The sequence below is a fragment of the Budorcas taxicolor genome, chromosome 16 (assembly GCF_023091745.1).
Source record: "Budorcas taxicolor isolate Tak-1 chromosome 16, Takin1.1, whole genome shotgun sequence".
Lineage (NCBI taxonomy): Eukaryota > Metazoa > Chordata > Mammalia > Artiodactyla > Bovidae > Budorcas > Budorcas taxicolor.
This window is the reverse complement of record NC_068925.1, coordinates 20,824,650-20,841,490: the sequence shown is the minus strand read 5'-3', so window position 1 is coordinate 20,841,490 and position 16,841 is coordinate 20,824,650.

Sequence of the window (16,841 nt, the reverse complement as noted above, 5' to 3'; positions counted from 1 at the left end):
TTGCTTCCGTGACCTGGCTATTGTAAATAGTGCTACAGTGAACACTGGGGTGCATGTGTCTTTTTGAATTATATTTTTCTCTGGGTATGTGCCTAGTAGTGTGTTTGCTGGGTCTTAGGGTAGTTCTATTTTCAGTTTTTTGAGGCACCTCCATGCTGCTGTCTATAGTGAATGGACCAATTTACATTCCCACCAACAGTGTAGGAGGATTCTCTTTTCTCTACACCCTCTTCAGCATTTATTGTTTGTAATTTTTTTTTTTTTTTTTTTTGATGCTGGCTGTTTTGACTGGTGTAATATGATACTTCAATGTGGTTTTGATTTGTATTTTTCTAATAATTAGTGATGTTGAGCATCTTTTGACATGCTTTTTAGCCATCTATATGTCATCATTGGAGAAATGTCTAGTTAGATCTTCTGCCCACTTTGATTGGGCTGGCTTTTTTTTTTTTTGATACTGAGTTTCATGAGCTGTTCATATATTTTGGAGATTAATCTCTTGTTGGTTTCACTTTGATAGCAAATATTTTCTCCCATTCTGAGGGTTGTCTTTTTGTTTATGCTTTCCATTGCTATACAAAAGCTTTTAAGTTTAAGTAGATTCCATTTGTTTGTTTTTGTTTTTATTTTCATTACTTTAAGAGGTGGATCAAAAAATATCTTGCTGCAATTTATGTCAAACAGTGTTCTGCCTACAGTTTCCTTGAAGAGTTTTATAGCATGCAGTCTTGCATTTAGGTCTTTAACCCATTTTTAGTTTATATCTGTGTACGGTGTTAGGAAGTATTCTCATTTCACTGTTTTACATGGAGCTGTCCAGTTTTCCCAGCACCACTTATTGAGGAGACTTTTTTCTCCATTGTATATTCTTGCCTCCGTTGTCATAGATTAATTAACCATAGGTGCATGGATTTATGTCTTGGCTTTCTATCTTGTTGTTGTTGTTCAATCTCTGAGTCATGTCTGACTTTTTTGACCCCATGGTGATGCCATTCAGCCATCTCCTCTTCTGTCAGCCCCTTGTCTTCCTGCCCTCAATCTTTCCTAATATTAGAATCTTTTCCAATGAGTCAACTCTTTCCATCAGGAGGTACCATTGATCTATATTTTGGTTTTGTGATAATACCATACTGTCTTGATTACGTTAGCTTTGTAATATAGTCTCAAGTCAGGGAGCCTAATTTCTCCAGCTCTGTTTTTCTTAAGACTGTTTACCAAAAGTTTGCCCAAGTAGAAACTGCAGATAGTTTAAAATAGACAATTTCTATCTAATGTACAATTTCTGCTATAAAAAACTGCGTACTCAGAACTCATCGAACATCTGAAGAAAAGTCAGCACTTGAAAGAGTAAAAAGTTTCTAACAGTTTGTACTACAAAAATATGACTTCAGAATAAATACAAATAATATCCACAGAGTAAAACTCAGGAAGTTTGAACAGATTAAAGTCAGCAAAATTAAACTTTTGAAGTATAAAGCCTAAAGTCTTACTGGATTAGCCCAATAGTCATAGCCAAAAAGACCATTCATAAACTAGAAGATGAGCAAAGAATTACTCAGATATAGCATAATAGATGAAGAGAAATAAGTATAAAATATGTGAGATAAATACATTAGGTTTAATTTATCTAATGTAGAAATTATAGAAGAGAAAATATCCAAAATACAAACAGAAGGTAATTTTTAAAATGAATTAAGAGTTTTCAAATTGAAACAGTTAACTATATCAGGCAACAAAATTTCTAAAGATGACACCACATCTAGAGTCAACACAGGGAATCTGCAGAGAAAAAATTGTAAAATTCCTAAGGTGAGAGTGAGGGAAACCTTATTAGCTACACCAGCATGATGATTACTTTGATATTAGTTTGAGACTAGATTTGATATCCAGTAAAACCAGATGCAAGAGGGCAGTAGATCAAGATCTAAGTTCTTCGGACCAATAACTTGAAATCTAGGATCTATACCAAATCAGAAGTATCATTCAAATATGAGAATGAGAAAGTAACTTTCAACTCTGTGAGAATCAGACATTTGACCTTTATAGACACTCTAGTAAAAATAAAATGTTTCTGCAGCAAGAAGAAAATAAATGTAGGAGGTAGAAGTGAAATCCAAGAGGAAGCATTGGGTGATGATAGTGAAATTCATGGATACATCCAGGTAAATGTTGATTCTTAATTTAAAATAAAATTTGGAACTAAAATTCCAAATGGTATCAAAATGACAGATGAGAAGAGAGAGTGAAGTGGAAGTAAAACTGTACTGACATTCTTGATGTCTTTAGGGAAAAGTTAGAAATTCTGACTACATGTTTAAATAATGATAATGAAGGTTAAATATCAGATGATGATCATAAGAATATGAATGAAATATGTAACTTTTCACTAGTGAGGTAAGGAAAGTAGATTAGGAAACTTGTTCAAACCATATAAAGGCAGAAACAGGGAAGAAGAATAGTATAAATAAATCTTGAAGTATCAAGAATAATAAATATCCATGATTAAGCTCACTTATTAAAAGAGATACTGATTTCTTCCTTTTATTAATTTTTTTTGAATGACAACATTTACAGAATGGAACAAACACAAGTATATTTTATACGAACTGAACATGCGTTTTCATAAGTTGAGCATACTGAATAAACAGCATCAAAATCATGAAAGGGACAGGCCTTCAAAAACATTCCTCACTATCATCCCTCTTAACTCTGCTTCCGCTTAGACATTACCTCTCCTAAGGGAAAACACTACATCGACTTCTCTTATGATAGATTAGGCTTACCTGATTTTGAGTTTTAAGTACAATCTGCATCATGTCCTCTTCTAGGGATAACTCTGGGCTTCCCTGATAGCTCAGTTGGTAAAGAATCCACCTGCAGTGCAGGAGACCCCAGTTCGATCCCTGGGTTGGGAAGATCCCCTGGAGAAGGGAAAGACTACCCACTCTAGTATTCTGGCCTGGAGAATTCCATGGACTATACAGTCCACGGGGTTGCAAAGAGTCAGACATGACTGAGTGACTTTCACTTTCACGGGGCTTCAGTGGTGGCTCAGCTGGTAAAGAATCTGCTTGTAATGCAGGAGACCCAGCTTCGTTCCCAGGGTTGGGAAGATCCAGATCCTGGAGAAGGAAACGGCAACCCACTCCAGTATACTTGCCTGAAAAATGCCATGGACAGAGGAGCCTGGCAGGCTACAGTCCAAGGCACAACTGAGTGACTTCACTTTCTTTTCTTTCTGTCACTCAACGTCACGTGTGTGAGATTCAAGCATGTCATTGCATATAGTGTAGATTTTTCATTCTCAATGCTGCATAGTTTTATTGACTGAATATTAAAACAATGTATTGTTTTTCCATTCCACTGACAATGAACATTTGATAGTTTCCATTTTTTAGCTGTTATGAAGGTGCTGCTGTGAAAATTCAAATGCTTATTAGTATTTGTTTTTTGGTAAACATATACACATGTTTGTTGAGTGTAAACCTTAGGATGGAACTGAAATATCTAAGATTTCCAACTGCATCACATACTTCTGCATGCTTGGTATTTCTTGCCTTAAATTGTATCCATTTTTGTAGAGGTGCCTTGTTATTGCTTTTAATTCTCTAATCATGGAGGGGCTGAGCATGAATTTCCTAAGTCTATTGACTTAAAGAATCTTGTTCAAGTAGTTTGCCCATTTTTTCTGTCTCTCTCATTGATTTGCAGGTGTTTCTATATACTTTGGATAACAATTGTTTATCAACTATTGCAAATGTTTTGTCCCTGTCTGTAACTTGTCTTTCTAATCTCTCAGTGATACATTAACATTATAATTTTTTGTTTATATAAAGATATTTTCTTTCATGTTATAAATTGACCCAGAATCTTTCAAGAAAAAACATAAACCAAAAATAACAGCAAATCTTTACTTCTCTAAAGTAAATTGTTTTCATAAATGAAGTATCTATATTTGATTGTGTTTCCAGGCTCCATTGTGTTTCCTTTGGTATATTTGTTTATTTTCACCCACACCACACTATCTTATTACAGATTTATTATACCTTAGCGTCTAGTAGCAGCGAAGGCATGTCACCCCACTCCAGTACTCTTGCCTGGAAAACCCCATGGGCGGAGGAGCCTGCTAGGCTGCAGTCCATGGGGTCGCTAAGAGTCGGGCTCGACTGAGCGACTTCACTTTCGCTTTTCACTTTCATGCATTGGAGAAGGAAATGGCAACCCACTCCAGTATTCTTGCCTGGAGAATCCCAGGGACGGGGGAGCCTGGTGGGCTGCCGTCTATGGGGTCGCACAGAGTCGGACACGACTGAAGCGACTTAGCAGCAGCAGCAGCAGCAGTATCTAGTAGTTTCTCTGTTCTTTGCCTTCTCCAACTTGTTGCTTCTTTAACTGTTCTTTTTCATAATTGTCTTGATTATTCTTTGTCCTTTCAGTTTCATATAAATTTTATCCTTATATCAATTTATAATTAACTCTGCTAGGATTTTGATAGGGATTGCGTTGGATTTGTTCTTCAATTTGTGGAGAATTGATGTCTGTGTAATATAAAGTTTTTCAGTTTGTGAATGTGGTATAGCTCTCAATTTATTTAACTTATTTTACTTATTAAAATAAAATTTCATGCACTTCTTTGTCTTTCATTGAAGTTGTTTAAGCTACTCTAATGATAATTTTTAAATTTTAATTTCATGATGTTATATAAACTATAATTGATTTTATGTTTTATATCCAGTCACTCTGCTAAATTAACTCATTTAATAGTTTGTAGATTCTTTTGAATTTTCCACAACTCATTAATATCTGTGAGCACTGATACTTCTCAATTTTTCGTATTTATACCATTTATTTCTTTCATTTACTTTATTGCACTGGCCTGGAATTTGAGTTTAATGATGAATAGAAATGTGAACAATGAAAGTTTATATGTTATTAAGTAGATATCTGCTATAGTGCTTTCTGGAGGAGTTGATATGCTTAATACATGTAGAAATTCTCTCCTACTTTTAGCTGGTTTTTTCTTTAAAAAAAATTGAGTGAATATTAAAATTTTATCAAGTGATTTTTTTGTGTGTCTATGATCACATAGCGTTTCTCTTTTATAAAGTTAGTATAGCAAATTATATTGATTACTTATCAGAATGGTAAATTAAATTTCACTTTAGAAATAAATTCAACTTGATTCTGGTGTTTTGTACTTCATATGTACTTTATAGTACGTGCTTGCATGCATGTACTTTATAGTATGTATGCTAACAGTTTTTCAGTTTTCTGCACATCTGGGGAGAGATTGGTGTGCAGAATTCCTTTTTTTTTTTTTTTTTTTGGTATCTTTGCAGCTTTTAGCCTCATAAAAACTATTTGGAAAATGTTCTTTCTTTATCTAGCCTCTGGAAGAATTTGTGTAATAACTATACTATGTCTTAAGTATTTGGAAGAATTTCCTGGTAAAATCATCTGCGTATGGAAAGTTATTTGTGGAAATATTTCCAACTACAGATTTCTATACTAAAGAATACTATATATTCTTTAAATATACAAAAATATCAGCTTTCTGATAAAATTTCTTCTTCTAAGAATTCTCTCAGGTTACTTCCCAAATTTACTGACATAAAGTTATTAATAATGTCACTTTACTTTCCTTTTGGTATCTGTAGTTTTGACAGGTTATCTACTTGATATTGGTAACTTCTGCTTCTTTCATTTTTCTCTTAATCCATTAATTATCAATTTTATTGATCTTTTCCAAGAAATGGTTTGGTTTTCTTGGTTTTTCTCTGTTCTGCAGTATTCTTTGTGTAGATATATACCCACTGATTACTTATTTTTCTTTTGAGGGGGTGGGAATTCAATTTATTTTCTTCATTTGCTTGAGATTAATTAGTTGACTTTCAATCTTAACATATATGCATTTAGGCTCTTCATTTCCCTTTAAGGAGATTTCTATGTTTTCTTGCCATTATTGTTAAGCTCAAGGTGTTTTGTAATATCCATGCTGTGATTGATCTTTGATATATGAATTATATAGAAACATGTTATTTCATTTCGAAACACTTAGGGATTTTCTGAATATCTTTGTTGATTTATATGTTAATTTTACTGTAGTCTGTTAAATATGAATTTATTTGAATTTATAGAAACTTGAGAAGTGCTTCATGGCCAAACACATGAAAAATGTTGGTAAATATTCTTTGTGTATTTGAAAATATTTAACATGATTGACCATACTGTCCTCTAAATGCTGAAGAGGTCAAGTTTATTTATTTTCCTAAAAAAGTCTTTTAATTGTTATTGATCTATGTTTATGATTATGCATTTACCTATTTCCCCCATTTAATTCTGTCAAATACATATATTCAGTTCAGTCGCTCAGTTGTGTCCGACTCTTTGTGACCCCATGAATCGCAGATGCCAGGCCTCCCTGTCCATCATCAACTCCCAGAGTTCACTCAGACTCATGTTCATCGAGTCAGTGATGCCATCCAGCCATCTCATCCTCTGTCGTCCCCTTCTCCTCCTGCCCCTAATCCCTCCCAGCATCAGAGTCTTTTCCAATGAGTCAACTCTTCGCATGAGGTGGCCAAAGTACTGGAGTTTCAGCTTTAGCATCATTCCTTCCAAATATTTATATATACACACACAGTTGGAAATTGAACTACAAATGTGTACATTTATGATTTATTGTGTTCTTGTTAATTGACCTTTTTAGTATCATATATGTACTTCTTTATTCCTAAAAATGCTTCTTAAAGTGTACATTTTCTGAAATTTTATTATAACTACTGTAAATTCTTTTAGTCAGTGTTTGCTGGTGTATCTTTGCCCGTCCTTTTACCGTCTTACCAAAATACCCTGTAAGCAGCACATAAGCTTATAATCATGGTCTTTCGTATCAGTATATAATCTGTTGAATGTTTATGTACTTACAGATACGTCTTGCAGTTTGTTTTATATTTCCCTACTTGTTTTATGTTCCTTTTTTTCTGTCTTGCCCTCTTTGGGTTAATTGTTTTAAATTTTTTCATTATTCCATTTTTCTCTCTACTAGCTGATAGTTATACTTTTTTCTCTTTGTAGTCACACAACAAATGATAATATGAATCCTTGATTTCACAGTTAAATATAAATTAATATTTTTAAGTTAGTGATAAACTTTTTAACTTCATTTATTCCAGGAAAATTTTTGTTTTATTTTTGTCATTAATTTAATTAACTGTATTCAATTTAAATGTAATAAAATATTACTTCTGTTTTATACACTAGGTATGTAAATATTTATATTTACACATACATATGATGTTATGTTTCTTTACATTCTATTTTGTGTTTTCTACCCACCCCCACCTCCCAAGTTCATTTTCCTTCTAACCAAAGGATTTCTTTAATTCTCCTTTAAATGAAGATTTACTGGAAAAAAATTGTCTCAATTGTCTCAGTTTTGGTTCATTAGGAAATATGTTGATTTCATCCTTGATCTGAAGATTAGTTTTGATGGTTATAGAATTCTACATTGTCATTTACATTCCTTCAAAGATGGCATTGAGTTGTCATCTAGCTTCCATTGTTTCTGTTGAGATGTCGGCTTTCACTTTACTTTTTTTTTTCCAAGATAATTGAAAAGATGGATTTAAAGATAATATACGAGAATAGGCTTAAGACAGGAGTGTCCAAACTCACTGAGGCCATGAAGGACCAACTACAGAGAAGGTGCTGCTTGTGTATCATCTCTCCACTCCCAGAGGCAAATACCATAGGCTTTAGTTTTCAAGATTCTGTCCTGACAAGAACGATCTAAGCTTACATGTTAACAAAGATATCACACAATGTTGACTTTTAAAAAAGTTCATTTTGAATTTCTGAGCCTGTTTCAGATTCATCTTATGTGTTTTCCTCTTGACTGTTTTGGTTTCTCTTTTTCTTTCTGCTTGACAGTCTTCTACATCCCATGCCCCTTACATTGGCATTTGCAGGAGCTCCCAAGGCTACTGAGTTTCATTATAGTACTGGTTGTTGTATGTTCTTCCAGAATCTGAAGCTGCAGCGTGGAGTGTGGCTGTCCAGCATAACGGTTGATTGCCCAACTATGAGCTGCATTATAGATTTCGCTTGTTTGTTTACTCATTTAACAGATCATTAATTACTAGGTGTGTAATTGGAGAAGATGTAAACATGCATAGTGTCCCTCCACTTTGAGCTGCTGAGGAGCTAGTCTCAGAGTCAGTCTTCAAGTCCACTGCCTTTCCCCCAGTAGTAAATGTCTTGTTGGGCATTTGCCCACCTGAGTCATTTCTCTAGAATTCTATCCTGCTTTTGATGGATCATTTGCAGATTATATTCTAATTCTATTTCAATTCTGTTGGCCAGTTCTGTAGCTGCCTGACGAAGAGCCCCTTCTTTGTGGTCAGAGTCTTGTCAAGTTAGGTTACTCTCTATTACATTCTCACTGCAAGTTGCAATTCAAATAGAGATATTTACCCAAACAGAAAGAATTTTAATACTCTTATAGTGTTACTTCAGGTTAAAATTGTAGTTGATTTATTTGCTCATACACGAAGTGACTCCCTTATTGCCAGTAACTTCAATCTTATCAAGTACTTATTCAAAACTATGCTTTACTTCTAATTTTTTCCCCCATCTTCAAGGATTTTTCTCTGATGATCCTCTGAATGTGCTTTGTTAACATGGTTTTAGAACAATAGAATTGATGGCATTTGAACATACTATTGCCAAAAGGGGCTGCTTCTGTCAATCTCAAACTAAGGACTTTATATTGTCACTTAAAATAAGATCTTTAATTTTTTTAAAAGCAAAAGGCCAATTCTTAATTTCAAGAATTTTCTTAAAATTTATATCTGTACATCAGTTAGCGTAGCACAGTGCTTGATAGACTGATGATGCTCAGTTTAGTTCAGTCCAGTCACTCAGTCGTGTCTGACTCTTTGCGACCCCATGAATTGCAGCACGCCAGGCTTCCCTGTCCATCACCATCTTCTGGAGTTCACTCAGACTCAGTCCATTGAGTCAGTGATGCCATCCAGCCATCTCATCCTCTGTCGTCCCCTTCTCCTCCTGCCCCCAAGCCCTCCCAGCATCAGAGTCTTTTCCAATGAATCAACTCTTCGCATGAGCTAGCCAAAGTACTGGAGTTTCAGCTTTAGCATCATTCCTTCCAAAGAAATCCCAGGGCTGATCTCCTTCAGAATGGACTGGTTGGATCTCCTTGCAGTTCAAGGGACTCTCAAGAGTCTTCTCCAACACCACAGTTCAAAAGCATCAATTGTTCGGTGCTCAGCCTTCTTCACAGTCCAACTCTCACATCCATATATGACCACTGGAAAAACCATAGCGTTAACTAGATGGACCTTAGTTGACAAAGTAATATCTCTGCTTTTGAATATGCCATCTAGGTTGGTCATAACTTTTCTTCCAAGGAGTAAGCGTCTTTTAATTTCATGGCTGCAGTCACCATCTGCAGTGATTTTGGAGCCCCAAAAATTAAAGTCTGACACTGTTTCCACTGTTTCCCCATCTATTTGCCATGAAGTGACCGGATACCATGATCTTCGTTTTCAGAATGTTGAACTTTAAGCCAACTCTTTTACTCTCCTCTTTCACTTTCATCAAGAGGCTTTTTAGTTCCTCTTCACTTTCTGCCATAAGGGTGCTGTCATCTGCATATCTGAGGTTATTGATATTTCTCCTGGCAATCTTGATTCCAGCTTGTGTTTCTTCCAGTCCAGCATTTCTCATGATGTCCTCTGCATATAAGTTAAATAAGCAGGGTGACAATATACAGCCTTGACGTACTCCTTTTCCTATTTGAAACCAGTCTTTTTTCCATGTCCAGTTCTAACTTTTGCTTCCTGACCTGCATACAGATTTCTCAAGAGGTAGGTTAGGTGGTCTGGTATTGCCATCTCTTTCAGAATTTTCCACAGAGTATCACTTAAATTGCTTTTGTGGTGGTGGTTTAGTCCCTAAGTCATGTTCAACTCTTGTAACCCTGTGAACTATTGCCTGCCAGGCTTCTCTGTCCATGAGATTTCCCAGGCAAGAATACTGGAGTGGGCTGCCATTTTCTTCTCCACGCAGTCTTTCTGACCCAGGGATCAAACTCATGTTTCCTAGTCTCCTAAATTGCAGGTGAATATATGTTTTTAACCACTGAGCCACAAGTGATTCCCAAATTGCCTTAAGGATACATTTATAAAATATAAGAAAAAGTTTTATACTAAAATGTTCTGATATCATTGCTTTAAATGACAATGTTGTTTAAAGCTTAAATGGAGGTATATTTGAGTCTCGTATTTCTTTCTAAATATTGTTGGTCTGTAATAAATTAGTTAGTATCCATATCTCAGCATCCTGATATTTCAAATAGTATTCATTATTGCTGGAGGGTTTAGTGTAGGTTAGATGAAATAGTAATTTACAACATGATGAATACAATGTAAATTCAGTTAGCATTTGTAGTATTGTTAGTATTGTTAGTATTACAGATTGCTCATATACTCGTGCTCCTTAATTCCTTTCTTCATGGATGATTTGATTTTGCATATATGTGAAAATACATATTTCACATATACGTACAATATGCAGTTTTACACATATGCAAATAAAATGTAATCAAATATGTTCATGGGTATAGAAAGACGTAGAAATCATGCTGGTCTGGTCATCAGGAGATCTGGGTTTTGGTTTAAACCCTAACAATATTGAGTCCCATCAGAGTTGAGTCTCACATCGCCTCCCTCAAAGGCAATTTCTGTTTCAATAAAATGTCTTGTTTCTCAAACTATTCATTTTAGTTTTGCTGATAATGATGGTGTTTGGATATGTTTTAGAAGCTGCTTTGCAAATGTGTTTTGCTCAAATTTTATCATCCTCTTCATTTTTCAAATGCTTGCTCTTCTTCTCTTTAAAGTCTTTGGCTTCTAAGCATTATATTAATAAACCACATAAGTAAATTACGTGAAGAGTTAACAGAGACCTTTTAGAAAAGTTTACTGATCCAGCAGATTCCCTTTTATTTCCCCTAAATTAAGACAAAATAGCCTTCAACCGTATACTGTTTGCTTTTTCTCCTAAGCAAAATGATTTTTCTTCCCATCATCATAACTTTTACATCCTCCATTTCACTCTAAATGTAGTGTACATTTTTCCCCCACTCTTGGGAATGTTTTAGGGGTTGTTCAGCTGGGTTGAGTTTCTAAGACCAGATATACCACCCTCTCTGCTTAGTAAACTGTGGCTGAAGCCTGCTGTGTCTTCATGTTTCCTCCCTCAGTACAATGGCACTTTCTCAAAAGCATATTGAAACTCCACACCCATGAGTTTCAGGCAATTTAGGGCTTTCCCACATGGTAAAAGGGGGGGCCCACATCATCCTGAGGAGCGTGGCGCTTTGCAGAAACTTGAGCCTTAATTGTTGCTGATCGCCTGCTTGGCTGGAGCTCCATCCTGTGCTCTGCTTGCCTGCCATCCTTCCCCACGTTGTGTCATTTTCTTTTTCAGACCCACACCCACCCATTTGTCCTGTTCACCAGCCATTAAACGGCCTGCTGCTACCTGTCCCGTACTGCCTGGCAGCTGTTATATCCCTGCCAGACTCAGCTCTCAAAAGTCACTCTTAAATTCACCTGCCAGGCTCAGTCTGGGCCCTTGCCCAGCCTGAGGAGAAAGAATGGACAGCAGTTAGATGGCCTGCCACACGCTATCAGTGGTATCAAGTTCCCCGCATGTCTTGGTGCAACCTGAAATACCCACACAAAGCTTTTATGCCTTAAACAAATGTGATTCCTGGGCCATCTGAGGGTTTGCATAATTTAAGAAGTATAAGAACATGTGTTCAACAATTTTGATCAAGGCAATAGATTGAGAACAGCTAGGACCTAGATACAGAATAAAAAACCAAGGCTCCCAAAGTTATTTATAATACCCTTGTTAATGCTTTGAACGTTCTCAGAGAAATCTGGAAATCCGATACAATCTACTTTAGAGCTCTGAATTGTATTTATACATTTCTACAGGAAATACGTGTCTCATAAATGTAGGACAACCTTATTCTAAACTAGATGTCCTCACTTATGCTGTTCCTGTCACTTAAAAGGCTCATTGTGTTCTCCTCTGTCTATAAAACTGTCAACTCTCAAGGCACAATTGAGTACCCCAGCCTTTCACAAAACCTCTGAGTTCAATCTTTGTAAAAAAATAAAATAAAAAATGATGGTTACTGGGTCTAATCCAGATAGTCTGGGTTTTGCCATTTGCCCATCAAGTGACTTAAGCCTGGATTCTCATTTGTTCACTTTTATTTTAGAAGTAGTATTTTCTCTGTGCAGTTTGTAGGTTTGTTAAGATCAAAAGATAATCTAAAAAAAGTGATAAGCTAATGACAGGAAAATTATGGTAGTATTTTCTAAAAATGTGCTTATTCTGTCTTTGGATGTACAATTACAGAAGAACTCAGTAGGTATAAATTGAAATATATATATATATAAGGAGAGCTAACAGTGAAAACCCAGTCTATTGTTTCTACGTTTAGGGCTTGCCTTATGGCTCAGCTGGTAAAGAATCCGCCTGCATTGTGGAGACCTGTGTTCAATCCCTGGGTTGGGAAGGTCCCCTAGAGAAGGGAATGACAACCCACTCCAGTATTCTGGCCTGGAGAATTCCATGGACTATATAGTCCATGGAGTTGCAAAGAGTGGGACACAACTGAGCGACTTCAGCTTTCACTTTTTCTCTACATTTAGTTTGCCAACAATGCTAGGAGGTAGACGACATTCCCATGTTATAGATAAGGAAGTTGAAGCCAAAAAAGGTTAAATAACCTGTCTAAGAACATGAATACAGGTGATGGAGCCAGGGTTCCAATCCAGGCTGCCTCTGCCACTTGCATTCTTACCCACTAACTGGTCCTACCTGTCCCAATGCTTCAGGTGATGATGGATGCGTAGTCCATTCATTTAACCTTATTATTATTATTTTTTAATCTCCCTAAGATATATTGTGTCCCACCACAGCTTCTCTGCATCTTGTGGGGATAGGGCTGGCATCACCAGCGAGGCGTGTTTCTTTGCTCATCTTTTCTCAGTGACTGCTTCTTCTGATTATGAAACATCTTCCACTGTGGTCTCCCAAGTCCAGGGCTCACATTCCTCAGGGCAGGTCTCTGGCTACTTGGACGGGCAGTGCCGTCACATGACTTATCTGCTCATGACTTGTTTTTTTCTTGACACTGAGAGGCTCCTACAGTCTATCATTCTCTAGGAAGCAAATATTCCACTATGAGGATTCTAGGTCTGGCCCTGAAGGTCAAACCATTCCAAGAAGTCAACTTTCATTGAGCCCTTGGGTAAAACTCTAACTCACTCCAAGGAAGGAGGGTTCTCTTATATGGATTATTAGCGTTGTCCTAGAATTGATATGTGAATTAGTCCTGTTTGGGGATAAAAGGTGATTTAATTGACTGAATTTTAAGCATTGCAAGGGGCTGTATTGATTCTGAAAACTGCAAAAGAAAGTAGGTGGGAATTTTCAAGAATAGGAAGCATTTTGCTGAACTTTTTCACAATGTTGAATCTGGTTGGTATAGAGTATACATACCTCATGCTTGTAGAAAATGGTCCAGATTTTAGCAGTAGAGGCATAATGAAGAGTTGATGGTGGGATGCAGATGAAGTCTTCAATTTTGTCTCTCCATATTGCTTAACATTTTTTTAAAACAGTGTTCATATATTACTTGTGTGATTTTGAAAAAGAGAGAAAATGTATGGGGTGGAGGAGAGGAAAAAAAGTCAGTTTTTCCTCTCCTTGTTACATGTGCTTCAAACATATGTCAGGGCCTAGCCATCTGATTGGGTCCACTTGAGCCTGGCCGTGTCTAATTCCAGATTGGCTTTTGACTCAACCTGTTCTCTGTTTCAGGAGCAATCTGCTAATGATCGCAGCCATGGTCCTCTCTATCCATCTTACTGTACCAACTTACCAGCTCAGTCATTTACTTTTTAAACATTTTTTATTGGAGTATTGTTGCTTTACAATGTTGTATTCATTTCTACTGTACAACAAAGTGAATCAGCTATCTGTGTAACGTATCTCCTCTTTTTTGGATTTCCTTCCCATTTGGGTCCCCACAGAGCATTGCGTAGAGTTCCCTGTGCTGTTCAGTAGGTTCTCGTTAGTCATCTATTTTATACATAGTATCAATAATATATATTAATATATGTTAATTCCGATTTCCCATTTCATCTCACCTTTCTCCCCTTGGTGTCCATACGCTTGTTCTCTATGTCTGAGTCTCTATTTCTGCCTTGCAAATAAGACCATCTGTGCCATTTGCTAGATTTCATATATGTATATTAATATATAATATTTGTTTTTCTTTTCGTGACTTACTTTGTGTGACAGTTTCTAGGTCCATCCACATCTTTGCAAATTTCACAGTTTTGTTCCTCTTTCTGGCTGAGTGATATTCTATTGTTTAGGTTGCTTCTATGTCCCGGCTGTTGTAAATAGTGCTGCAATAAGCATTGGGAGGCATGTACCTTTTGGAATTATGGTCCAACTCAGTCATTTACTTGCAACATCTCTCTTGATCTCTTGGCCTCTCTACCACAAACCTTCCTTATGTGTACATTTTTTGAATTTTAAATTTGCCAGCCACACCCTAGCCTGGCCTGCAACCCTATTTGATTTATAATTTTGGTTTAGTCCTTCAGATGGACAGGACCACAGCCTGTGGTTGATACCCCTGTGTCCTCATCACACTCGGCACTGGTGCCACCTTTACACACTAAGTGGAAGGGCTGATGCTGAGGCTGAACCTCCAATACTTTGGCCACCTGATGCGAAGAGCTGACTCATTGGAAAAGACCCTGATGCTGGGAAAGATGGAAGGCAGGAGGAGAAGGGGACGACAGAGGATGAGATGGCTGGATGGCATCACCAACTCGATGGACATGAGCTTGAGTAAACTCCAGGAATTGGTGATGGACAGGGAGGCCTGGCATGCTGCAGTCCATGGGGTCACAAAGAGTGGGACACGACTGAGTGACTGAACTGAACTTAAGTAGGATACACTGGTCAAAAACATTGCACTTATAGATTCATATTTGACATTTACTCTTTATAATTTGAAAGCACAAATTGTTTCTATATTGACAAAACTAATTCAGTCTTTATATAATAGCTAGTGTTTTCAATTATGGCAGGAAAAATATGATAAAAATAAAGAACATGAAATAAAAGGAAAACCAACATTGTTTGAATGCTTCTCCTGTTGGACATGTTAATTTTTCAAGAGGCAAAAAAACAAACAGCATGAGCCCTTTCACACTTCAATTTCCACATTTGTGAAATGAAGTAAGAACACTTACCTCCTAGAGTTATAGTAAAGATATGACGGCTGTGTGTGTGTGTGTATATGTATAAATGCACAATTGTGTATAAATCATGTGCACAGTCCCTGCTATATATGAGACATTCACATATGGCACCTACTGTGATGACTATTATGACTTTAAATAATCTTAATTATCTAAGAACTAGCCATCTGAATTTTCAAATATGAAAAAGGGCAAGGGGTGTAATTTAAAAAAAGAAAAACAATGACAGATGCTAGGAGTTCTCATCTACCATGAGCTGTTAAAAAGATAAAAAAGTCAGAATTAGAATATTATGCTCAATGCTTTGGGCTTGCCCATTGTAACCTGTGGTTGGACAGTCAGTTAGATAACTGTGTCAACAGTCAACTTATATCACAGAAAGCCACAAAGCATGGGAAACAAAAAGGCAGAATAAATAAAAATATGAAAAAGATCAAAAAATAGCAGAATTTGTTGTCATAGGAAAATGTCAATGACATTGATTTTTTAAATAAACTTTTATAGACATTTTTTTATAACATTGAATGATTTCCAGTTTTCAGGCATTACCAGAAATATCTACTGTGAATACACAGAATAAGCTCCCTGGTGCATAATGCTGAGGCTTTCTAATGAATGTATATAAGTGTGAATATGCTGTTTCCTAGGATATACATAGTTTCAACTTTTAAAAATATGCATCAATTTTAAATATTTAGAGTTCGTTTTGATACGTGTCCTCCATAACAATTGGCATTGTCCTAATTTAAAATTTGTGTGATCTAGATGGGTGAAATAAAATCTCATTGTGATTTTAATTTGCTTGTCCCTAATACTGATGCAGTCCAACACTTTCTGTAAGTTTATTGGTCCCTCATGTTTACCATTCTGTGAAATCCTTGTTTATATCATCTGTCTTTTTTTCTATAAAGAAATGGAATATGTGTCTCTGGATTCACAGAAATCACTTAAGCATTCTGTGTATTAATTCCTTTTCTCTTATTTGTGTGACGTGTCCCTCATGTTGTGGCTTAGCTTTTCACTCTGTGGGGACGTTTGATGAACAGAAGTTCTTATTTTTAATGTAATCCCATTTATTTATCTCTTATGTTTTGTACTTGTGTCCAGCTCAAGAAATATGTTCCCATCTTAAGGTGGTTAAAGCATCTTCTTTAATTTCAAATGATTTTCAAGTTTCGCTCCTTAACGTTTAAGTCTCAATCTATCTGGAAGTAACTTTTGTATATATAGTGAGAAGTGGGGATCCAGTCTCACTTTATCAGTATTCTCCAACACAGGGAATTAATTTTCCTTGCAAAATTTACTAACTAGTTCATCCTTTTCTTAGTGATGTGTTAGTCACTCAGTCGTGTCTGACTCTTTGCGAGCCCATAGACTATAACCTGCCAGGCTCCATCCATGGAGCTCTCACGGCGAGAATACTGGATTGGGTGGCCATTGCCTTCTCCAGGG